Source organism: Suncus etruscus, chromosome 14, assembly GCF_024139225.1.
Source record: "Suncus etruscus isolate mSunEtr1 chromosome 14, mSunEtr1.pri.cur, whole genome shotgun sequence".
Taxonomy (NCBI): domain Eukaryota; kingdom Metazoa; phylum Chordata; class Mammalia; order Eulipotyphla; family Soricidae; genus Suncus; species Suncus etruscus.
Window position 1 is genome coordinate 11,044,694 of NC_064861.1, and position 8,693 is coordinate 11,053,386.

Below are 8,693 nucleotides of genomic sequence, written 5' to 3' on the forward strand. Positions count from 1 at the left end.
AACAAACGTATGCCTACTAGAATTTTATAATAAACAGATCATGAGAATAGGGGAAATTGCAGCTGTATAAAAAGATGTTAAATAATGGTTATACCTTTTAAAGGACTATAAAGAAATATTCAAAGGAGATTTGTATGTCCTTTTTAAATCTTTTTAAGTAGGAGGGAAGGGTAAGATCTGGAGCACAGCTTTAGCCTGTGATTTGGTTTTGTGGATTCTAGGGAAGATGGCTTCCAGCAGTCACATATCACGAAATATCCTCAAGCTGTGGATTTCTCAGCCCCCGAATCTGGTAGCCAGCAAAAGTTTACAGTGAAAGGAGGTGAAGGAAGAAGGGCCGCCAAGAGCAAATCAATAGCAGCTGAGTGTTGGTTTCTTTTCATGTTGAAAATATATCTTTTCACTTTGGGAGCTGGTTGGCATCTGGCTGGGGTGGGAAGAATGTTCTGCTTTGTGAGGAGTCAAGGACTGAAAGTGAAAAGGTTAAATGTGGAGAAATATCATGGAGGGTTAGAAAAGGGTTTGTAAGGTGGTGAGCAAAGGGGGGAAGGAAGGGTTATCTATGATCTGGGGGAGAATGCTATACAACATAGACATTATATCTATTATAGATGAACATTAAACTGACATTGGTATGGCAAACACATGCACTCATACGCATACTTCGGCAGCCACAGAGGGTTCATCCGTGGATTGATTACATTTGAAAAGTTGACCCAGGTGATATGGGACAGAACACTTAAAGAGAATAAAAAGAAAAGAAGAAAAGAAAGAATAAAACTGGCAAATCTGATGTAAAGGTCTTCTTTCCTTAGGCCAATTTGTGGTTGGTGAGGGTGAACTTGATTGGAGAAAGGCTTCATATATTAAATTGTGTATAGAGTTTTCAAGTCTAAATCAGATTTCAAGTCTAAAATACGAAGTGATATGATAAATGAGTAGCCAATTATTGTAAAGATTATAAGAAACAACAACAAAAAGATTATAAAAAACTAGAACCTCCTCATCTGCTCTCTATATAAACCAGCTTATGACCTTGGCAAAGGTCATCATCTTCTCTGGGAGATAGTCTGTCTGGTCAGTTTGGGGCTTGTCACTGATGGAATAAAGGTTTTTTTTTTTTTTTGCTTTACTCCAATTTATTGCCTTTGCCTCCAAACCCCAACAAAGCCTAGACCCTTGCATGCAATAAAAGAGCACAGCCTCTGAATTTTGAGTGATTTTGTTTGAGTTGAGTGTGATAATGTTCCTTCACATAATGACAAAAAAATAATAAAAGAAATGGGGCATGAATGTATGTCAGGATATGCTTGAATGTGAAGTGAAGTGAATGTAAGACTCCTAAGTCTTTACCCTTGTGACTCTCCCCTCTTCCTATGTCCTCAGAGTTGAACTTATGATGGAATATGACAAAATCTTGATGGTTCAAACCCCAGAGTGCCACTTTCTTGGCAACTCTCTCTGTCAACTCTGGGTTTTATTGGATGGTGTCACTGTTTATCCTTCTGGTCACTACTCTTTTTAGAATGCTCCAGACTACTCCAGAATACTTTGCTGTGTGTTACCTCATTTTGAACTTTTGTTTACTGGCCATAATTATCTGAATATTCCACTTGATGAGCTGCCCAAACCTGGACTCAATTAGCTGGGAAAGAGTCCAGCTTGAAGATTACATGCAGATTCCATGTCCACAGCTAAGGCTGTCCTGTTCTATCCTCTTGAACGTTGTTTCCTAAATTATTTCAATGGTTTCAGTAGTGGTTTTTGTATAAATTCTTTAGGCTTATATATTCATTGACAAAGTAAATAAGTGAATAATAAATAGATGGATTCTATTTCTTTTCATTTTTTAAAAATTAGCCATAGTATTTATTTCTCCACAGGCCTTCGGCACTGTTCATATTCTTCAAACTCTTCAAAGCTTTCTAACAATAGTTCACCGATCTCATTTACACCTTCCTATATATACTAAGATATAATTATCTTCCCACCATGAGATTTAATTCGTTTAAAACACCCAGGGTACTCTCTTACAATCTCCTCATTCATATTAGATTTTATTTCCTTCTTACTAAATATCATTCTCCTTCACAGAAAAGATAGAAACAAGATAACAGGAAATAGGCCTCATCATATACTTTTTGTAAACATTTCTTCCTCTTTTTTCATTTGAACATAACCAAGAGAATGAACATTATTGTTCAAATAATTTTTAGTTTTTGGATGGGATGTTGCGTGTGGTGATCATGACTCATTCTTAGGATACTTAGTTTTACCCAACGTGAGCTCAGCAGAACACATGGTATTTTTTCAAATGTTCTTTAGGCATCTAATTCTCTCTTTCCAATGGGATTTTTATGACTAAAAATATGGAGATTATGTTTCTAAAATCCCCAAGCTACCTTCCATAACAGAATCTCATATTTTGAGATCAATACTATCTTTCCTAAATATTTGAATTTATGTCTTTATCTTCTCAGTTATTATAAACTCTAAAATGACATTGCTTCATTGTCTGTGTTTCATGTTTTCCATGAGAAGAAATAGTGGCACCCAAAGAAGGCAAGTCATCCTTCAAAAGAAGTGACTGATGAGAACATTTCAGAATTCTGTCTTCAGATTTGCTGCCTTGGAAATATAATGGTTAATGTATGCAGAGTCACTAGTGTAGCTAAGATGTTAGCCAAGAATGCAGAAAAATAAAAGTAACAAAACAAAACAAAGCAGGATGACTGTCTATAAATTTATACTAACATTTCTGTACCATCTATTTCACATGCATATTTGAGTTAAGGAATAAGTTATTTTTTCTTTGTTGCCATATATTCATGAAAAGTCAAATAATAACCTAACAATCATAGAATCAGATCAACTGAACTGAGATCTATGGTTTAAGTCATTAGAGTATTAGTCTATAAAAGTCCAATACTAGTTGAAAATATCTAAATATAAATGTTTCTCAGAGCTATTTAGAAATCCTTTAAGTCTTTGGGTATGTTTTGTGAGTTTAATAGGTCCATTTTAGTATTTTTCTAATATATTTCATTTATAGACATATTAAAATAGATTCTACAAAGATGAGGTTATTTTAACAGTTGTGTACTGTAAAAAATTAAGTTGTCTAAGATTGATGTCAACAGTGTAGAGGAAGTTGGAAGGTAAGACAATTTGGGGTCTCAGAGTAACACCATTAAGCATGAGCTCCATAGCCTACACCCTTTTAAGAAACTACTATAGTTGATTAAATAATAGCAATTCTGTCTGGATGACTAACAATAAAAAAATACATCTCCTGATTCTTGATTTTATTTTAAATCATACACGTTTGAGTTTTCATTAGTTATTACTTTATTGAACCAGGTTAGAATCTATCTGGCCTACAAGACTTTTATCCCATGATTATAAATTAATATCACTGATCTTTTACAAACCAATTAGTCATAAAGATTCTTCCAAGGATTCAAGTTTCAAGATTCCTTAAGATTTCTTTAGGCAGAAAGAAGAACTGTGCAGAAACATAAAAATATTTCCTTTTAGTCACATAGTTTAAAAGGAACATTTGACTATTACTTTTTTTTTTGAACACTTTCATGTGAGGAGTTTAACTTTCCTCAAATAGTCTCAGTTTTCTATGATTAAATTCTGAGTCATCTAAGAAATTCTTTATATGTTTGAGTACCAGAATTCAATTCCCCATCGGTCAGACAGACATACGCTGCCTTGCAAGGTGTCAAACTCACATTTTTCATGAATCAGTACACTGTGCCTTGACTCTTTAAAATGATTGAATGCTTTATTTCATAGAGCAATTCATTGAGGTTTCCCCTTCTGAAATGATTCTATACTTTTCTTTCTTTGCATATCAATCATTTGTTTCTTCCTGTGTCCATTAAAACAAAGTGCTGTATCCAGCAAAAAAGTTGAGAGAGAATAAGACAAAAGCATATAAAAACATGACTCTCCAATTGTCATGGGGATTTAAACCTTGTGATGAATAGCCATATTAATCAAATAAACTGGACAACAAATACCCAGGCACAACTCTAACAGCTATTTGGGAAAGATAGATCTGACCCTGTCAACAATCAGATATCATCTCCACCAAAAACCACTTTTTCTGAAATCTGAGGAGCCAGTCTGCATCAGAGGAGTAAGTTCAACTTTCCCAAATAATAAAATGATTTCTACAAGAAACTCTGAGGAAGAGGAAGCTGTAAATTTAGGAAGAATGAGGAGAGATAGCCTGGAGGTAAGGCATTTGCCTTGCATGTAGAAGGATAGTGGTTCGAATCCTGCATCTCATATGGTCCCCTGAGCATGCCAAGAGCGATTTCTGAGCATAGAGCCAGGAGTAACCCCTGAGCACTGCCGGGTGGGACCCCAAACCAAAAATAAAAAAAAAAATTAGGTTTTCATGTACCACAGCAGAAAGTATTAAGGAAGTTAGTCTGAGGAGTGGAGGAGGCCTGTTGTTTACAGACTGGAGAGTGAATCAAGCTAAGGGTGTTTGTTCGCCTTTCAGTCAGCTGGGTGGGAGAGCAGATCTGGACCTGGATTTCTGATTTTCCCTTTGAGGTGAGTATCCCTTTCACCTGTCCAATTTCTCCTCAAATCATTTGCCATTTAGAGTCATGGTAATACTAGAGGGAAATATTGCGAGGAGCCTTCTCAGTTCACTCTAATCTTTGCTTTCTCTAACCCACTTTCCCTCATATGATTTTCAAAGCATGCAAAAATTTACTTTGAACATCATCAACCTGGAGTCAGTTTTTCTGTCTGCTTGTCCCGACTCTAAATCACTTCACTCAACTAGACCTTAGGTTTTTCATAGCTATTTTTTAAAACAACAAAAACAAAAATAAAATAATAAAATAAAATAAAATAAAATAAAATAAAATAAATAAATACCCAGCAGTGCCCAGGTCCTACTCCCAGCTCAGAGATTTCTCTCACTGGTGTTCAGAGGACTGTGCAGTTTTGGGGATCAAATCCAGATGTTCCAAATGCAAGGCACATACACTAGACTTTTAAACTAGTACTTTAAACATAGGTAGCTATTTCATCATCTTCTTAGCTTTACCATTTGACAATTCTATTGGCAATGACTCTTTACATTTTTTTTTTGTATCTTGAATATAGTCCCCTTTTCATCCTCAAAACCCGATTTTTCTGTTTAGCCTCCCTGAATGTTTTTCATCCTGTCTTTCTACACCGGAATACCAGGCAATCCTTTGAAGCCTACTTCAAAAATCTATGAATTTTAGGAGCTTCAGAAGTGCTTTCTGGTGGCTTTCAATGACAGAAAATGAAGCAATTGCAAATGAATCACTAGTTCATTCAGTGTAAATTGCTATTCACCTCCTGTGATTGGGCAAATGACTATTTACAAAGCTATTACAGGTCTCATTAATTGTCATTATTATTCACAGTTAATACTGCAATTACCAAAGTGGCTCGATGCACTTTACCTTTGAATTCGCTTTTTAATTAGTCATATTGAGTACAACTAGCTGACCTCCTTGCATAATGGATAAGGCAAAGTAGTACAAAGCAAGGTGAGAAAAACCAGGATCTTTGTTGCAGAAAAGTTGTGGGAGAAAGCCACGAGGATCAAACATTAGCACTTCAACAGGTAAGTGCTGAATGCAACTTTGCTGCACAGAAACCAAGAGAAATAACATCATTAGACATTTTGATGGACTTTCTACTTGAACAACAGTTTTCCAGAGCCTAGCAAGCAGAAATTAAGTTGCCAGCAAGAATGCTAACAACCCCTTTTTAAACGCTTAGCTCAAAGCTCTAGTGAAGCATGATTGATAAGAAATCTACTAATGGTATCAATTTATGTTGATGGAACCCATGGTCAAGTGGATAAAAACTTTATGACTTCTAAATTACTATTTTTCATTGTGTTTCATTTGAATACAAGCTAAGCTTGTCTAAATCTGGCATTTTCATTCCAAAATATATTTATTTTTGTTTTTGTTAATAATGCAACTGTTTGAGTAATTCTATTGAAAAACAATATTAAAAATGACCGATTTCAAAGGCTTTTTTTTTTGCTTGTTTTTTAATTTTCTTGAAGGTTGTCACATCCAGTCATGCTAGGGGTGTTAGGTTTATGCTAGCAGCCCACTGATAAGACAAAGAGACAAAGAGACCACCAGGCAATGCAAGTCACAAAGCAGGGTTTTATATGCTTAGCTAGCTAAGGGTCCAAGACTTCCACCTGGGAACAGGCTTCCAGTCAAGGACTCCGAGTTACTTTTTCACTAGGATTAAATAGCCATCACATTCATGCATCAGAGCTGAATATACAGCCCCAGGAAGCAGATAAAAGGAATACACAATACTAATGCCACAAGATACATAATTCATATATTACAAGGCTGATCTGTTAAGGCCTATCCCGATTGCACAGACGTGGGTGCCGTGTTCCATGTCTTGTGTCTCCTGTTGTCTCCAACTCTATTTGCAGGCCACATTCCCACAAACTAACAAACTAACAAGGAAGTTATACAGAAGCAGTTTACAAAAGCAGACATTTTCATGGGGAATGAGGGAATCTCAGAATCCTACAGGGTTTATTCCTATTCTGTCATCAGAAATTATTCCTGGCAGGTACAGGAGACCCTATGAGATGCTGGAGATCAAACCTGTTTAGACAAATGCAAGGTGTTGCTCTACCAACTGTGCTATTGCTCTGTCCCACTATTTCAAAGTATTTATATACTGCTATATTATACAATGATTGCTACTAATGTAGCCAATCGAAATTCTTTCTGAACTCTTAAAATTCACAGCACAAAGTGGGATCTAAGGTAAAAGTAGACTCATAATCATGACAAAGTATAATTGAATCCAGGGCCTCATATATGCAAGAAATGTCTTCTAACACTAAGCTACATCCCTGACCCTGAAGTGCTTAATTGTTTTTTATATGTGGGCCACACCTGGCCATGCTCAGAGTTAAAATTTTAACAACATAAACACATTTGCAGTGGGAAATTTGTTGACTTTGCCTATGACATGATCCTACTTACTACTCCTTATCTCAGGTATTCTAATTAAGTTTGAGGGTATCCATTCTTCATACAACTTTTCTATTAATTAGCAGTTATTTGTTTATATTTCTAAAATTCAGAAAGCTGTAAGATAGAATCTTGGGACAGAGAGATTCCAAGATGTTTGCTGCCTATGACTATTTTTGTTTGTTTTGGTTTTATTGGCTACACCTGGTGACACTCAGGAGTTACTCCTAGGCATTCGCTCAGAAATTACTCCTGGCTTGGCGGTCCATATGGGACATTAGGAAGCGAACCCAGGTCTGTCCTGGGTCAGCCATGTGCAAGGTAAATGCCCTACTGCTGTGTTATTGTCTATGATTATTTCTAAATGATGTTCTGATAACATGGACTATCTATTTTTTTAATTAATATCTTTATTTAAACACCTTGATTACAAACATGATTGTGGTTGGGTTTCAGTCATGTAAAGAACACCCTCCTACACCAGTACAACATTCCCATCACCAGTGTTCCAAATCTCCCTCCTCCCCATCCCTTCCTCGACTGTACTCGAGACAGGCTTTCTACTACCCTCATTCATTCACATTGTTATGATAGTTCACAATAAAGTTATTTCTCTAACTGCACTCATCACTCTTTGTGGTGAGCTTCATGTACTGAGCTGGAACTTTCAACCTTCCTCTCTTTCATATATGAACTTTCTTGGTCAAGTAAAATTAAATATTGCTGTAGTATCACAGTCCCATGGATGAGTTAGGAACAAATTTACATAGTCAGAGTACCAAAGAGTCATGTCATAAATATCACTATGTTAAGTTGCTTAATAGTCCTGAAGCCTATCTAGATTTCAAGAAACTATTATCTAGAAAATAAATTTTATCTTTTTATTATATTTATTGTATTTTATTTATTTATTTTTGTTTTTTGGGCCATACACAGTGATGCTCAGGGTTTACTTTTGGCTATGGACTCAGAAATTGCCCCTGGCTTGGGGTCCATATGGAACGCAGAAGATCGAACTGTGTTCTGTCCGGGGTCAGTTGTGTGCAAGGCAAATGCCCTATCACTGCACCATCTCTCCAGCCCCAAATTTTATCTTTTTATAAGAGAGACAACACATCAAAGAAACTGATAGATGGATGACACAATGAGTGGAGAGCTTAGGAAGAGATATAAGGTCTTGCTCTTAGCTGGTTTCTTCATGTCCCATATACTCTAAAGGACTGAATAGGAATACTTAAGAAATGAGTTACTTGGAAGGTAACCTCTTAAACAACTTTTTTCTTTAATTCCTTTTCTAAATTTATTTTTATTTATTTATTCTATTATATATACATATATATATTTTTTTCCTCCTCTTTAACTTCACCTGTTTTGGTTCTGCTTGGTATGGAAACCTACAAGAAAAAATTCTTGCTTGGGATTTTTATTAATCAAAACCAGTGCACAAACATTGTATAGCCTGACATTCTTACCCCAAAATGCACCAGCAATATAATATGGCACCATTCCTTTTTGCAAAAGCATACTAAAAAATGGAAAATTTTAGTATAGAAACAAACTCTTATCTACTATGGATAAAACCCATACATTTTATAATATAGGGATGCCTCCCACCCTGTACACATGTCATGTGGACCCAACTTAGACTCCATGTGATAGGGC